Source organism: Equus quagga, chromosome 6 (genome assembly GCF_021613505.1).
Source record: "Equus quagga isolate Etosha38 chromosome 6, UCLA_HA_Equagga_1.0, whole genome shotgun sequence".
Taxonomy (NCBI): Eukaryota; Metazoa; Chordata; class Mammalia; order Perissodactyla; family Equidae; genus Equus; species Equus quagga.
Window position 1 is genome coordinate 93,503,378 of NC_060272.1, and position 17,819 is coordinate 93,521,196.

The following is a 17,819-nucleotide window of genomic DNA, read 5'->3' on the forward strand; positions in this document are numbered from 1 at the left end:
TCTATTTGAGGTTTTAGTATTTTAAGTGGTAGACTTCATTTGCACTTATCCTGAAATTATAACTGTCATTCCGACATGCTGCCTTTAGCAAAGCATGTATTCCTATGTATGGAAAATACATTTGAGAATAACAGAATGACTCTTTTAAACAGCCACATGCACACTCACACGGACACATTGTACTTAATTGTTACCATATAAGCATATTGCAGCAATCCTGTCCACACTTCGTATTCTGAAATATTTTCATCATGTCCAATGAGCCAGAGACTTTAGAAGTAAAATATAGGCTATGGTTGGGTTTTTTTCATTACAATATAAAATAAATGTGTGTGCAAGAGATGTGTTGAAGCAACTCCCAACCAAAAGAATCAGAAACTAACAATAGAAGTGGTGACTGCAGGCTGCGCTTACAGCCAGGCAGAGCTGAGGGTCAGCTGGACTCAGCTGCTCATTAGCTGTGTGGTCTTGACCAATTTAACGAACTTTGCTCAGTTAGGCTCAGAAAGAAGCCTCAGATTCCTTCTGTGTAAAATGGGGATTATAATAGTACTCACCTCAAAGGATTATTGTGAAACTAAAATGAGATAAACTATACGGAATTCCCGTCTCACAATCTGCATTAAAAAAGGACTATTAATTTTTAAGAGAAACTTTTATGCCAACCACATTTGTTTGAATATTGTTTGCTGATTTTAAGTGTCTGTCCTTATTTAAGGTCCAGTTATGATAAAGTGCTTCTAAAACACTGCAGGACATTTTCCGCATTTCCCCCAGAGGATGGAAATTCCTGCTGTTACATCGTCACTCCTAGCCTGTCTCATCTTGGGTGTCTCTGCAAGGTTTAAATGAAAAGAAGATATTTTGTGCCATAATATAATTTATTTAATCACCGTGTAGACTGATAAAATAGATAGAAGGGAGTAGAGGCATGGTGAACTACAGTTAATCAAAATCTCCTCCCCATTGATGTCTTTGCTAGGCAAACCTGGAACTTCCTAGGAGCCAATTTTACATAGTTTAAAAATTTTAACGATTTATTTCTGATTCAGGGCCTGCGGTTGAGCATATATGCAAAATTTAATCAGATCTTTTTTTCTGGGGCTGAGTTGTGTAACCCCAATAGTCCACTCCATCCCATGCTCTTCATCCATTTTACATGCAACATTTGAATTATTGTACTTAAGATGAGTATTTGGACCCTAAATGAAAGAGGGAGTAGAAGTCTTTTTTTTATTTTTAAATTGCAACTCTCTTTGAATATACATTTTATTGTATTTTTTGTTTTTTGGTTTTTTTTTTTTTGCTGGGAAAGATTTGCCCTGAGCTAACATCTGTTGCCAGTATTCCTCTCTTCTTTTTTCCCCTCCCCAAAGCCCCAGCACATAGTTGTATATTCTAGTTGTAGGTCCTTCTAGTTCTTCTATCTGAACTGCCACCACAGCATGGCTACTGACGGACAAGTGGTGTGGTTCTGTGCTGGGGAACCGAACCTGAACCGCCAATGTGGAACACACTGAAATTTAACCACCAGGCCATCAGGGCTGGCTCAGGAGTCTATTTTCAGAATGGGTTCTCCTGAATTTATGTAAATACTTTTGTCTGTATACTTTTTATTCATTCTTTCTAATCGAATTCCTCTCTTTTCCTGCTGCAAGAAGTCGAAGCTTTCTCTTCCCAGGTGAAGATTGTTCATCATTAGAGAGTCCTTAGAGCTTCTTGATCACTGGTTCAATCTGGAAACGTTACAGAATCTCTCAGGCAGTCAACAAAAAAAGGAGGGGGACAACTCAATAACTTTTTCTGGCTTCTCTGAGCGCATCTTATGCCAGCAAAAGTGCTATTATTAGGAACTGTCTTAATCAATTCAGGCTGTTATAACAACAACGAAAAAAAACTCCAAAACAGACTGTGTGGCTTAAATCACAAACTTTTTTCTCACAGTTTTGGAGGCTGGGAAGTCCAAGATCAAGGTGAGGCAGATCTGATGTCTGGTCAGGACCACTTTCTGGCTTGTAGACAGCTGCCTTCTGGCTGTATCCCCACATGAGAGAGGAAGAAGGTGGGGGAGGGGGAGGGGAAGAAGGAGAGGGAGAGGTGAGGTAAAGGGTGTCTCTTCTTATAAGGACACTAATAGCATCAGGACAGCTCTACCCTTATGACCTAACTACCTCCCCAAGTCCCCATCTCAAATAAATCACACTGGGGACCTAAGCTTCAACACAGGAATTTTGGTGGACGCAAACATGGAGTTCATAACAGGAACATTATCACCTTTCTTTCCTCAAGTTGCCACTTCTCTTTGGTAAAATAACCAAGATTTTAAGCCACTTCGAAACTAATACCACCCATAGCATGACAACAAGTGATAATATAATTATTAGCAACACCTGCTTGCTCTCTGCTGTTTAGCTTGTTGGAAAGTGGGAAAAGCAGGAGACACAGATAAGTAAATTATTTTTGAAGTAAAACTGACTTCCATCGCGCCAAGGTTGGTCAAATTTGGTATATCCTTCTCTTGTTCTTACTCACCCAGAGTTTTCGTTGCAGTCTGAAGATTACCATTTGAAATGCTCTTGAGTGACGGAAGGTCAACCCCGGGATCCAAACCTTTGATGTTTGTCAGGAAACTGCTGGCGTGCTGGAGTTCCAGCACACATGGTTGCTGCAGAACATGAACTGCAACTCCAGCTAACCTTCGCAGAAACTCAGGGAGAAATTAACTATAAAAAGAAATACCTTCGATAAAACAGGAAGAATTAGTATCTTTCTTAAAGGCTCATTGCGAAAATGTTTTGACCCCTCTTTCCTAAGAAATATGTAGCCATTAAATTCAGTTCTTATTTCAAACAGAGCATTTATATGTCAATTGCAAGAAATACATAGGGGATGCAGTTGACTTTAATATCTTATTGAACAATGTGACAAGAATTTTTAAATGTGCAAACTAACCACAGGATGACCTTTCAAAACTGAAATGCATAGGTGTGGATGACATTTTCTTGTTCAGTTACTTATTTTGAAATCAAAATTAAAGCACACAGCACCAAATTAAATATCTCCTCCCCAGAGTGAATATCCCAATCACTTACAACTAAGCAACTTACACATGCAGTAATCAACAAACATTACCATGTAAATACTTTGTTTTAACAGGCCATAAACATTAATAAGCACATGGCTGAAATTGCTCTTGCTGAAAGTATTCATCTGCAACCCGAAATCTCAAATAGGGGCTGGAGAGAAAGAAAACTGTTAAATTCGATTCTGAAAACATTCATGTGAGTTTGCATAAATCCTCTTTATTTTCTAGTGGATTTTTTTCAGGATTTTTTTTTTCCTCCCCCTGCTAGGAGACTTATGAAACTGAAATGTCAAGTGAGGGTTGCTTTATATCATGTTCTGTCAATCAAAGGAAGGAAGGCTTTATGCATCTGTTGCTGGTATATTGGCACTTTTTGAAGAGTGTTTCGGTGGGAGCGAGAATAAATAAAGATCCTTCAGGCACTTTCTCATTTATGGATGAGGAATCAAAGTAGTCTGAAACTTCATTTTCAGCCTGATACCCTGAAGATTGTTGGCTGATAATTCTGGATGGAACAGCTTATCTTGGAGGATTAGGGAGTACATGGCCTTCCTATTACTTCTGGCTTCAGCCTATTCAGCTGGGTAGACTTTGTCACACGGTATCTGGGCTTTTACATATGTCACTAATCTTATCTATATCTTTTCAGCTCCTTCTGTTGGAGCTGTGGTTTCCGTGCCTAACCCTCCCATTTCTTCATTACACCATCTGTATAGGCCTTAGCCTCCACTAACAGCCTTTCTACACCATGTCATTCAGTAATGGCAGGTTTTGCAGACGTGCTGCTTTCACGAGCAGTTCAGGCTAGAATTTTATCCCAAATCTTGAGACTCTCACATTGGTTATATTAAAAAGCTCTCTGTCGGCCCCAAACAAACTCATTTTTCCCCTTTACCAAATCCGCTTAACTAAATGAAATAATCTCCACAATACATTTTCTTTGCATTAAAGATAACGTGGACATCTCCCTGGTGTGCTGTGTGCCTGTGTCAGGCTGTCACTTCTGTCCCATGGGTAGGAGACATTCATCCATGAAACAAATACTTGAGCCCCTGGTGTGTGCAGGACATCAGGAGGCCACAGACATGATTTCAAAATTGACTCTATCCTCAAGATGTCTATAATCTAGTGGGAGAAACGTGACCTCACAGAAATAACTACGATGCCGGGTAAACATCGTGCATACCCCAAAAAGGTACACAAAGTGCTTGGATAGTTCATAAGGGGCAGATAAAGAGAGGAAGAACTTAAGAAGACAGGCTGAAGGAGGCGGCATTTAAGAACAACAAAGGTCTGAACTGTTGAGACAAGGGTCAGGAATTCTTCCAGTGTTTCCCAGCTACTTTCAGAAGGAGGGATATAAGTCAAAAGTGGGAACGGAATTAGTGACTGAGGCCAGAAGAGATCTGTACCAAAGACTGCTCCTTGCCTATCAAATATTCACTCTACACTTTGCTCTCAAATTAACCTCACATTTAGTTGGGCACACTTTCCCCCTGAATGCAGATCTCATTGGCCAGTCTCCCTCACAGCTGTGTGTGGCCATATGCCTGAGTTCTGGTCAATGAAATGCAAGTGGAGATAATTGTCTTTAAAGACAGAGGGTAAGTCCATCTTCTTCTCTTCTCTACTTCTGGTTCTTGGAATGTGGATATGAGGGCTGGATCTCCAGCAGCCATTTGGAATATGAGGACAAAGGCCACACCCTAGGAATGGCAGAGTGACAAACAGGAAGAAGCCTGGGTCTCTGACCATGGAGACTCCACACTAGCCCTGCCCTCCTGATTTCCTGCTTGCTTTTTATTTTTATTTTTTGGTAAGGAAGATTGTCCCTGAGCTAACATCTGTGCCAGTCTTCCTCTATTTTGTATATTGGACGGTACCACCACAGCATGGCTCGACGAGTGACACGTAGGTCTGAGCCAGGAACCCGAACCCGTGAACCCTGGGCCACTGAAGCAGAGCGTGCAAACTTAACCACTAAGCTACTGGGCTGGCCTCCTCTCTGCCTGCTTTTATGCAAAAGAGAAATAAACTTCTGCCTATTTTAGGGATGATATTTTTTGTCTTGGCTAATCCTAACAGCCAAGCTAATCCTAGTCAATGGAGTCTATACCCACTGCTTAAATCTTGGTTTTATGAGCACCTAACATGTAATGAAATGGAACCTGATAAAGTTTCCAGTTTCTAAGCATAGCATTAAAAAGACGTGATGCATCAGCCACAAAGTCTTTATTGAGTTCCTGCAATGTTCAGGGCACTTTTCTAGGCAAAAAGAACAAAAACCATGGGGCCTGATCTTGGCCTCTTGAAACTTAGATTGTACTTAGGAGACCAAAGCACACTTGCTAAAAGATAATTACTCAAATACAGTTATTAAACATAAGTGCCACAGCAGGAATACAACCCAGCCCATCATGGGAGGTGAGAGGAGACAGCAAAGAAAGCAGGGGCAGGCAGGGTGGCGAGGGAAAATAGAGACTAGCCAGGAAAAATTCAGATTAGAAAAATGAATAATTGTTAGTGAATATATTCCAAATATCATGAGATATACTTATGTTTAAAAAATTATTTCTTTATTTGAAATTCAAATCCCGAATTCAAACTAAAATTCTAAATTTCAATTGTCCAGAATATTGCATGGGATATACTTCTACTAAAAGGCTATTTAACCAGGCAAGCTGTATTTTTATTTGCCTAATCTGGCAACTCTTAGCTACAAGCTTCTGTGATATCTTCACAGCGGAGGTGGGAGCTGAGCTGAAGGATGAGTGGAATCAATGGGGAGGCAAGGATGGGCCTGTGCTTTTCAAAGCGTGGTGCCCGGCCATGGGCCAGAGGCTGGGCCAGCGCATCACAAGAACATGACCGCATTTTCTTTCCGTGTCAATTTTACTCAAAGAAAAAAAACATACAAAGTAATATTATTCCCAACATTGAGTGGAATGCAAAATGTGCATGAATTTTAACACAAAGCCAGGCTTCTCAACCTCAGCAGTACTGACATTTTGAGCTGGGTAATTCTTTGTCTTGGGGTCTGTCCTTTACATGGTAGTGTGTTTAGCAGCATCCCTGGCCTCTACCACTAAATGCACGTTCTTCCCAGTTATAACCACCAAAAGTGTTTCCAGACATTGCCAAATGTCCTCTGGGGAAGGGGGGCAAGGTCACAATTGTTTGAAAACCACTGATACATGGCATGACACTTCCAAAACATTTGTGTGGTTGTGATGGGCGATTTGGGGCTTTGTCCCCAGAGTGTCTGTCAATCACATGCAATCGTTCTCCTCATCACTGAGGTTCTTTTGCGTGCAATTTTGAGATACATCTGAATGTGATACACCGAACACATTTCTGACGGTGAGAGAGATAAGCAGCTGAGTGCCAATTGAAGCCAACATGTTCCTTTTCTGTCTAATTTATTAATTTGTTTTTTCTAGTTTTCCAGATTGTAAACTCCTTGAGGCAAGCACGGTTCATCTCCCAAATACCTACCATGTGACAGGTACTCCAGTGATACGGACTGAATTGTGGAATAAAAGTTTTTAGCTTCTGTTTTGAGAATCCCAGGAATCAATGACTGGGGTGGAGAGAAGGGAGAATGGGCTTTCAGTGACCTCTGGTAAATTGCTAGGTGAGGGCACCACAGTCAATATCACAACATGTAGGATTACCTTCAATAGCAGATCTTTAACTGGAACGCACCCTTGCAGATAGATTCCCCAGACACTTTAACACTTGCTGTTTGGAGTCGTTGACCGTTGTCTGCACTTCCTATTTCCACAGGAAAATTTCTAGCCTTGCCCCACCCAGTCAGGAGCGATATTCCCTCCAAGCTGTGTGCCGCTGTGGTTGCCCCAGCCCTCAATTACCACTGCCTAAGGCCTCTATTTGTAATCTGCCGCCCACTTTGCTCTCCTGGCAACACACACATACACTAAAATGAAAATAAACCTCTAGGCCAGTACAGCATACAGATAAGAAAACAGGCAAGCTTTCAGCGCCGGGGCTGCAGAACCAATTCCTCCGTGGTGACAGGGGAATCCAAGAGAAGGATGATGTTTCTAAGAAGTGTGAAGATCCAAGCAGAAGCAGCCTGACTGGTGAAAAAGATAAGAAAACTGTGTGTGTCTACATGTGCATGTGTGCTTGTGTGTGAGTGTGTGTAGGTCTGTTCTCACGCACAGTGAATGGTGCAGTCACTAGATACTTTTTCCTTAGACGGAGCTTATTTAAGAGCTGTTCTCACAAAGATCATGGGCATAGAGAATGGATTTTTCAGGCATAAGATGTCATGCCTGAAAATAGTTCCTCCTGCTCAAAGGGCTTTCTAATTCTTTCCTCTTCTGCTTCTTTCTCCAATCCATTCTTTCTGTGTCGATTCCTGCTACCCCTGCTTGCTTTCAGTGCATATTTTGGCTATCATGTATCTCTTACTTAGTGCAGGCTGAAAGGATGTTCTTGCTGGTCTGGGCCACTGCCATCTCATGCCCCTTAGTTCTTGCTGTCTTAAGTTTTTCCGTGGCTGTGACACTGAGGGCAAGTCCTCCTTAGATGTGGAGAGGATCAAGCAATACCTCTAAGAACCACTGAGACAAGGGGAGACAGACACCTGTCTCTGTTTATGTCCCAAACCCAAGGTAGACACTGCTCATGATTTTTCTAAACACAGTGCTACCAAGCAGTACTATTCAGTTGGAGATGGCACTCCAGAGAAAACTCCTTTGTCATCCCTGTCTGAGGTTATGGGAAATGGGAAGGAGTAAGAGGGGTGGAAGAAGAAGAATGTGAGGGGTGGGTGGAACAAGGGGCCTTAGCCCTGAGGCTAAGAGGGTGAAGCACGTAGACAACTCTAGCTATGAAGGAAGCAGATCTTGGAAATTTGTCTGTAGATGAGCACGTGTGACTCTTGGTATGAGTTGTGCTGTGTGAGTACATGTGTCCTTACGTGTGATGGGGAAAAACTATAAAATGTTAGGGAAAGTAGTAAACATTGACATGGTTCTAGAGAATGGTGAACTAATAAAGGAAAGATAAATTGTGAAACCTAGGTTTTGCTACATAAGATTAATAGTAATTACAGCCTTGTATATGAACTGCTTACTATTTTTGTCTTTTTACCGTGGAGCATGACAAATGATAAGCATATTGTTAATGGTATAATAGATTAACTTTGTTGTACATTTTGTTTGATGACAGTATTGAACTCATACAATACATGATCTCAAACATTGGAAACAAATGGTATTTACGGTTCTCTTTAATTTTCTGGAGACAAACCTTTGCTTACCTTACTCACTGGGGTGTTGCCATCTGCTCAGAGAACACGGCCACCAATTTACAAGTTAGAAGAGACTATAAGACATTATAACAAATCGCTCATAAAACGAGAGAACAGAAGATGAAAAACCTAATTTTCTGCAGTTGGAATCTAGCCTCCATTGTTACTGGTGAAGTACTCATACTATGAGTGTGTCTTCTCATTTTTACTGAAATTTCTTTTAAATTTATTCAGATTTTCCTTGGCTCTTTCTCAGTGGGACACTGATAACTTTTTGGCTGACTCACTGTGGTGCCAGGAGACTGGAAGTAGTCTTCTCCATTCCACTGAGGATACAACAGGACCTGGCACCATGGGAGGGCGACTTCAGTCTTTCCCACAGGGGGAACAAAGAGTTAAGGTCAACGAGCTTCAATTCATGAACATTCTCTTTCTTATTTCCATTTTTTCTTCTTCCTCTCCAATTCAGACTCTCATTTTTTTTCCTGGAGGATTTCGTTGACTCTGCCTGCAAACTCTAACATTTCAATTTGACAAGCATTCTCAAAGCCTACTGAATTGCAGGCATGTGCCAGACACTGAGAGCAACCTAATGAATAAGGTGTGGTCCCGGTCCTCAGCAATCTTACAGTCAACTTGAAAAATGGAAGTATTTATTAATGCTTTCCATAGTACATGGCAAGTGGTAAGATAGAAGATTCTGTGGGAATACAGAAATTTCATCCTACCTCAGCTTGGCTTCTAGCTCAATTTCCCCTAAGACACTGCTTCTTTCATTGAGGCAGATGTTGTCAGTTGTCAGTGGCATATCCAACAGTCATCACCCCACTTCCTCCTTGCTAACGGAGTACTAATTTTGTTTGGGTCAATGTGATAAATTATTGCCGTGGACTGAGGTTTGTATCTTACCCAAATTCATATGTTGAAGTTTAAATCCCCAGTGTGATGGTATTTGGAAGTGGAGCCTTTGAGAAGTAATTAGGTCATGAGGGTGAAACCTTCATGAATGGGATTAATACCCTTATAAGAAGAGACACAACATTATGATTGCTCTCTGCTCTTGGCTATGTGAAGACACAGCAAGAAGACGGCCATCTGCAAACCAGAAAGAGGGTCCTCACCAGACACCGGATCTGCTGGCAACTTGATCTTGGACTTCTTAGCCTCTTCAACTGGGAGAAATAAATTTCTGTTGTTTAAGCCATCTAGTCTCTGATATTCTGTCATAGCAGCCCGAATGTACCAAGGCAAATGATGATTGATGTAAGCCAGTCATGTCAACTGAGTTTTCCTTTGCAATGCAAAGATGTGGCCATGTGGTCCAATTTTAGCCAAGGGGTAGTCTGCTGAAGGACTTCTGGGAAGGCTTTGCTTTCTGACAAGAGAGACTGATATGGGGAGAAGTTATTGGTAAACAATCCTACCCCCTTTCATGCTGGTGATGTTATTCTGAGGACACGATGCTTGAAGCCACAGCAGCAGTGTTAGGACTGAGAGGTGTGAAGCATAAATGTGGAAAGTCAACATGCTGAGGATGGAGGAGCAAAAGGAGGGGAAGGGTTTGAGTCACTGATGACATTGTTAAACTCCTGAACAGACCCTGGAATGTGCATTCAGATTTCTTATTAACTATACCGTAGAATTTCTTGTTGTCCAGCCTGATGTTAGTCACTTTTTTGGTTTCCTGCAGCCCAAAACACTCCAAACTTATATAGTTGTGTAATCCTCTTGCTAATGAACTTTAGTGACATGTGTTTGCCTATCAAACATTATCCAAGTGAGTCAGCCACTGCCTCTTTTTCCATGCTCTATAACAAGGATTTGCAAATTATGCCCCAGCAACCCACTGCCTTTTTCGGGGTGGTCTACAGGTTAAAAAATGGTTTTTACATTTTTAAATGATTGAAATAAAAATTAAAGCAAGAATAATATTTTGTGATACGTGAAGATTATATGAAATTCAAATGTCAGTGTCCATAAGTAAACTTTTATGGGAATTCAGTCATCTTCATCTATTTACCTATCATCCATGGCTGCTTTTATGCAAAAGTGAGTATTTGAGACAGAACAGATGGGCCAAACAAAGCCTAAAATATTTATTTCTGGCCCTTTACAGAGAAAACTTGCAGACCCTGGTACTATCTCATGAGTGCCCACTCAGATAATGTGCATGTCCCAGGATATTTAAAACCTTGACTGTCTTTTAAGGATATTAATCTCTCTTCCTGTCACGCCCTTGATCATGTTTTTCCTCCATTGGAATTGTGCTCCCTTTCTTCTCTCTGAAACCTTCACATTCCTTTATTGCTATCTCGAGCTTATAAAACACTTTCACAAATATTAGTATGATTCTTACAAAGAATTCTTCAAGATAATAAAGCAGAGATTATTATTATTATTAGTTTATAGACAGGAAACTGATACCAGGGAGAGTTCAGTATCAAGGGCTTTGGAGCTAGATTGATCTAAGTTGAATGTTCAAAACTCCACTCAGTAGCTGTGTGACTTTGGGTAAGTTACTTAATTTTTCTAAACCTCAGATTTTCATCTGTCAAATGTGGACAAAATACTTAATGTGCTCCACATTAAACCATTGTGTGTCTCACACAAGTTCCCAGAACTAGGAAGTACTCAGGCTAGAGTTGGAATCCAACTTGATAATCTCAAGCTATGGATAAATTCACAGTTGGCTCTGAGAAACAACATTATGAAGATAAATATCTATTCAAAGATTAATAGGAAAATATCTTGAAATTTCCATTTCTTAGACTGGAACTGATAAAGTAGTTAGGAAGCTGTTTGCTTGCCTGGAAAAAGAGCATCTTAAGAAAAGGAGAGAAAGGGAGAGAGGGGAGAGAATATAGCATTCTCTTTCAACCAGAGTATGTGCGCCTTACATAATCAATCAGTGGTCCTTAGTGAGTTTCAAAATGGTGTGCATGCAAGACCCTCCAAGGCTTCCAACATTCCTTCTTATATGGTTATTCTAGTCAAAAATGCAGCAAAATAAAAGAGCTAACTCTTTCACTGAACTTCTTGGCCCTGAAACCTATTTTTTCTTGCCCAAACTACCTCTCTGTCAGCCGCTGGCTGTCTCCTAACTCCCACAGCATATTTGGAAATTGCATATTTCAATCACCTATACACGCTAACCGAAACTGAGTAATGAGTGTCTGGAAGGTTTGCACAAGGTTATTAAAAGTTTCTTAATCTGCCACCAACTTCTCTTTTAATATTGTTTGTAGATTTCCTAAAGCACAGAAATAAATTCCCTTGACCCACTTACTCATTAACTTAGAGAGTATGGCAGAAAATCAAAGGTACATGGCTGTTAGGGTATTTGGTCCCTTTTAATAACCTCATGACTATTGCATTGAAAAGATAAGGTTATCACGGCTGTTGATCAAAAAGACAAGAAAAGGCAACTACAGCAACAGATACATCATTATGCAAAGAATGGTTTTAAAACCATTACCACTCAATTCATTCTCCTAATACTATCTTTTAATTAGGGGGCATTTTAATTAAAAAAAAAAGAGGGAGAAAATGTCAGCTTTAGAATGTCTTTCTACTAAGGACTTTGCATTGACAATTTAATGGGGGGGGTGACAAGAGACTCATCTTAAAGTGATATGTATATAGCAAGCACAGAGTTTTTACTTAGATTATTTCTTTCATATGAAGAAAATAGGAATTTTAAGGCAAAAGAATAGGATTTGTTTCTAAATTCTGCCATTCATAAGCTGTGAGTACTTGGACAGATCATTTAATTTCTTTGAGATCCAATTTCCTCATTTGTAAATTGAAAATAACACCAACAATAAAAATAGCATCCATCCCTCCTTCAATGCTTACCGTGTACTTTGAATACTTGAATCCTTCCAATAAGACTTTGAGCCACTCTCCCCATTTTACAGATGAGGAAAGTGAAGCTCAGAAAGTTTAGCTATTGAGGCTAAGTTTATATGGCCAGTGAGTACTGGAGTCAAGACAAAACCTCCGGAGCCTGTAAAACAGGGCTGCAGGGAGGGTCTGCTGAAAAACAAGTGTGCTTTTCCAAACTGAAATTGCCAGCCCATTGACCCTTTTTCAGAAGCACCCTCCAGAGGGTTTTGCCTAGAATGTTCAAAGAGAAGGTGGTTAAAAAGTACGTCCTAAACACGTTCATATTTTGGGGAGTGAGAGAAGGGAGGTCTCTGTGTTCTTTTAAATGTGTAAGTAATAAAGAATAAATAGAACATGTCCTTTTGGTTTGTTTAGTTTTCAAATCAATCCAGCGCAACTTGCAGTAAAAACTATTTTCATTTTTAAGTGATCAAAGCAGTGCGGGATCCAATCAGGTCAACAGCTGCAACAAGCCAGAACAATGCAAACATGCCCAAGCTCCCTGTTTACTAAAGATGTCCGCAGAAGATAATAATGTGCGTGTCCCAGGATATTTAAGGAAAAATAAATACATACCGTGGAAACCAGTTGGAAGATGACTGAGGCAAACAAACATCTGAAATGAGCAACTGCCATTTACTGCCCTTGGTGTTTTTACTTATAATTGAGAGGAGCAGTTGAAATTTATTCTTTCTTTTTCCCTTCACTCCTCTGGAATTTCTTTTCCTTTTCCCCAAAGGGCAGTTTACTGCTGAGGAACCTAATTTTCTTTGAGTCATAGAGGCTTTTCGTGGCCCTCGGAGGAAACTCCTGCATATTAACAAAATGCTCTGGCTTCTCACGTGTCCATTTGGGTCAGCAGGGCAATAGGACTCAGCCAAAAGGTTCAGCAGGCCACCCAGAGCTCAGCTCTAAGCATTTTATTTTTTAGTCACACCAAATCCACTGGTTGCTGTGCTGGAACAGGGATAAAGGCTGCAGTGTGCATGCTTGCCAAGGGCAAACAATGCTGCCCTGTGAGGAATAAAAGTAAAAATTAACTTTTGGGGGACTGTATTATCTGGAATTTTTAATGCGACTCTTTCAAGCAGTTGCATTTTTGTATTTGCACACATCCCTTTCAAAAACATTTTAATTCATAAAAAACCTATAATCACGGAAGATTTAAATCTAAAAAGGACACAAGCAATTGCTTAGAACAAATCGATGCAAAAGGCCAATAATGCCTAGCACACAGTAGGCCCTCAATCAATGGTCAGCATTATCCTTATACTCTACAACAGCCTCTTCTATTTGCAGCGGTGGAAACTGAGACTGGGAGAGGTAAGCAATTGACCAAGGTTACAGGCTGATAACGACAAGAGCCACCGGGTTCTGTGTCTTTTATGTGGGCATCCCATCTCCTACCATACTTTTTACCTGTCAGTTTTTTACTTTCCACTTGTTCTCTGTAGCTGTTATAAAGGAATCACTTTACAAATGAATTTTCCAGGAAAGATGATAAGAGGGCCTATCGTTGATTCCCATCCTTGATCGCTGTGAAACCTTGCTACAAAAGGTACCCGCCAGTGGGTAGTCTTGAGAGGTAGGAGAGAACAGTGGTCAGAGCCACAGAGTCTGGAGTCTGATCTGATTCTCAATATTGCCACTTCCTCGCTTTGTAACTTCTGGTAACTTGTTGAATCTCTCTCTGTCTCTGTAAAGTAGAAAATAAAGACAACATTATAGGGTTAATGAGACCATTAAATGAGATAAAACAGAGAGCACTTAGCGTAGTACGTGAAAATCAAAGTTCTAATCAATGGTAGGTGCTATTAATATTAGTTTTGTTGTTATTTTAGTCATTATTGTAGAATAACCAACATTGTAGACTATTGGTTAAGATGGGTTTTTCCCAGGGTTTTGTCAGGTAAGAGCCAAGATTACTTTGTTATAGGGTGTTTCACCTCTAACCTGGTTCATGGCATCAGTTTACCCAGACTATCTAGTGACCAGCAGGAAATGTTTTCAAATGTGACCAAAAGCAGTTGAACAAATAAAATCAAGGGGAGAGTTAAGAGTATATAATTTGGGAAGACAATGGGCAATGTGTAAGTATGAAGAATTAGGAGGAATTATTTTATTTAGGGACAAATTGAAGTGGTGAGTCCAGAACTGATGTCCTTCTTACTCAGGACTTTATTGTAAAGTTTTTTTTTTCCCTTTCACAGAGTGGTGTGGTGGAATTTATTTGCTCATATAAGTGAGGAATCGGAGATTTAGGCATGACTGGATCTCAGTGATCTAATGATACCATTAGGTCCTGGATTTTTTATCTTTATCTCTTGGCGGTTTTAATTCCGTATGTTGGTTTCTATTTCATGCATCCTGTTGATGGCATCTCAGGCTAACATACTCATAACCCCAAGTCCAGCAGAAATAAGAAATGTCTGTCCTGTTTGTTCTAGCAAAATCCTGATATTGCTTTGACTCTAATTGGCGTATGTGACCACTGCTAAACTGCTCACTGAGGCCCAGGGGAGTCAAGGTTGTCCTGGGCTGGGTCTATGTTTCATGCCTGGCCCTGGAGCCACATATGGTGTTGGCCCACATGGACCAAGAGTGTAAGACAGGTGGCTCCCCAGGGGAAATGTAGGTTCTGTTCTGAAAAAGATATATTCTGGACAGACAAAAATAACACATGTTCACTCTAGCACCCAAGTTGGGGGTAGATATATTAGGGAGTATATCCCAAATGGGTACCATTTCAAAATATTTTGTTTCCATTTATAGTTATTCTTCCATCTTTAAATAAATGAGCTCTTCAATTTCCCTGCCTCTACAAGATCTTAATCTTCCCAACTGTCAGGCCTTTAGCATCTACTGCTATATCATCACCATTTCAACTGTTTGTTAGAAGAGCTGGTATGAGGAGGGATGAGCCTTTCCTAGTCAGTAAACCCAGCTGGCCATTAAGCTTCCATATTTCAGATGTCTTCATTATATATAATGTTAGAGCTTGAGGAACCCCCAAAATAGTAACCTTTCCCATCCAAGTTTAGAATGAACTGAGAGAGATTCAGGACTCAAGCAGATGGAGATTAATTTCTTTTTCTTTTTTTTTTTTTTTAACTAATAAAGCTTAGGGAGTGCAGATATATGGGCTTGCTATCACTCCCCTGAATTGAGTGTATACCCCCAAACGGCAAGTCTGCCCTGTGGGTGGCAGATCCTGCTCCACCAGACTTACGCCATGGAATAGTGCAAACAGGTGAAAATGTGTGTTTTCCATAAGCAGGAAAATCACAAAGAGAAAAAGAAAGGGCAAGGGATTGGTTTAAGAATCCTCAACTATTCCTAAGTTTAACATTACTCAAAGTTACCCTAGATGAGGGTTTCTCATACTTGACATGAGTGACATTGGGGCCAGATTATTCTTTGTTGTAAGGGCCTGTCCTGTGCGTTGTAAGATGTTTAGGAGCATCCCTGGCCTCTGCCCACCAGATGCCAGTAGCATCCCTCCTACCCTGAGTGGTGACAAATGTTTCCAGACATTGCCAAGGCAAAATCAGCCCTTATCGAGAACCACCACACCAGAGTAAAAGGGAGAGGCCAAAAGGGTGTTGTTCCACTACAGCCTCCACAGGGAAGGAAACATCAGGGGTGGGAACGCATACAGTGGAAAAATTACCCTCCCCAAAGAGTTGACCATTGGTACTGGTACGGAAGCAAAGACGTGTAAGAAAGCATTCCACAAATATTCATGGAGCACACTTACTATATGCCTGGTACTCTTATAGGTCTCAGAGTTGCAATGGTTTAAAAGAAAGAAGAAAGACAGAGGAAAGAAGAAAGAAAGAAAAGAAAAGGAAAGAAAGAAAGAAGAAATAATGAGTTCTTGGACAACAACTAGGAGTTTTAGTGGGGGGAAAAGTACACTATCTATTTGGCAGTAACTTAAGTAAATAAAATAAACAGAACCATCATAAACTCTATGGGGAAACCAGGAAATTAGATTCATGAAACCGTTCAGAAAAAAATGTGCCAGTCTTAGTCAAAATTACTAATTGAGTAAGATCTAAACCTCAAAGTTTGAAATAATGGTTAATTTGATATGAAGACATGTTCAACAAATGTATGACTCTCAACAGGAATGCCTGTATGAATATTTCCGAATTCACAAATTTGGGGATTCCAAAGGTCTCAGTGTATCCCTCATGAATGTCAAGCATCTACCCTAATTACATATAATTACCACTGTATTTTCATTAATTTATTATTTAGGTCTGCAACACAGCTATTATTTCTCCTTCACCTTTACTCATGATGCTTTTAAATCAGGTTTCAAAGCATTTCATGAGATCATTTCTGATTAAAACCCAATAAAACTAATATCAGGAAAAAGTCTAGGATAAAGGAGGTACCACATAATCCCAGTTGTCAACGATGTATTTTTTAAGTCAATGAATTGCTCTGAGGTTTGCTACTCCTAGCAACTTCTGAAGAATCTGGAAACTCCAGCAAGAGGGAACTCTTTGTTCTTCCAGAAAAAACATTGCTGTTGTCTTTAGGTCTGCCACCTGAAGGAAAATGAATGCCTAGGGCTTCCATTACTTTTTCTCTTTAATCTACAAACTCCTAACACTCCACTCTCCAGACTTTCTCTTTGGGGTGGGTACTATATAGCTGGTAAAAAATAATAATTATACCTCATATTTTCAATGTAGTATTAACTTTTCAAAGTGCTCTTGCATGTATTTGAGCTTCCAGACCCAGGAAAGGGTATTATTAACTTTATTTTGTACAGGAAGAAACTGAAACACAGAGAGGTATAAGATTTGCTGAAGAGGTCATACAGCCAGCAAATGACTGGTAGCTCCCAAAGCCTGCTGCTTACATCATCCTTTCCGTAATCGTTTTCAAGTATCTCAACCACCTCCTGTCAGCCATTTTTAAGTTCTATGGCAAACCTGGATCACCCAGGGTTTAGCACATTAGCTAAGTTCTCTATGGAGAACTTATTAACTAAGTTCTCTAAGTACGCCCATGGTGAGGAGGTCATGGGTGAAATAAGGGCTATATGAAGATAGCTGATCGGAAGGAAGCATTTTGTGGGTACGTGGGTATACATTCAAGCATTTGATCATTCCTTCACTCAGAACATATTTGCTGAGTGAACTCTATGTGTCAGCAACTTCCTAGGTATCTCAAAAATACAACACCAGAATCTTCAGCCTCTTCATGAACAGCAGAAAATAATCTCAGCCTGCAATCTGAGTGTATGATAGTCAGAAGTAGGTAGCTCTTTTTCCAGCTCATAAAATCACTAAGTCTCACAGGGCATATACATCAGGAGATTAACAGTATGTGCACCTGGTATAGTGTGGACATATATTGCTGATTGTATATTGGTTGGTTTCCTTGGCCATAACCAAATCCAAGAGCACCAGTGATGATCCTTAGAGTCATAATCAACTCTGTGGAATGATGTTATATTTGCCAAAAGGCTATTTAATACACCAATGAAGCAACTGAAAAGCAAATTTGGCAATATATATCAAAAACCTTAAAAATATACAAACCTTTTTA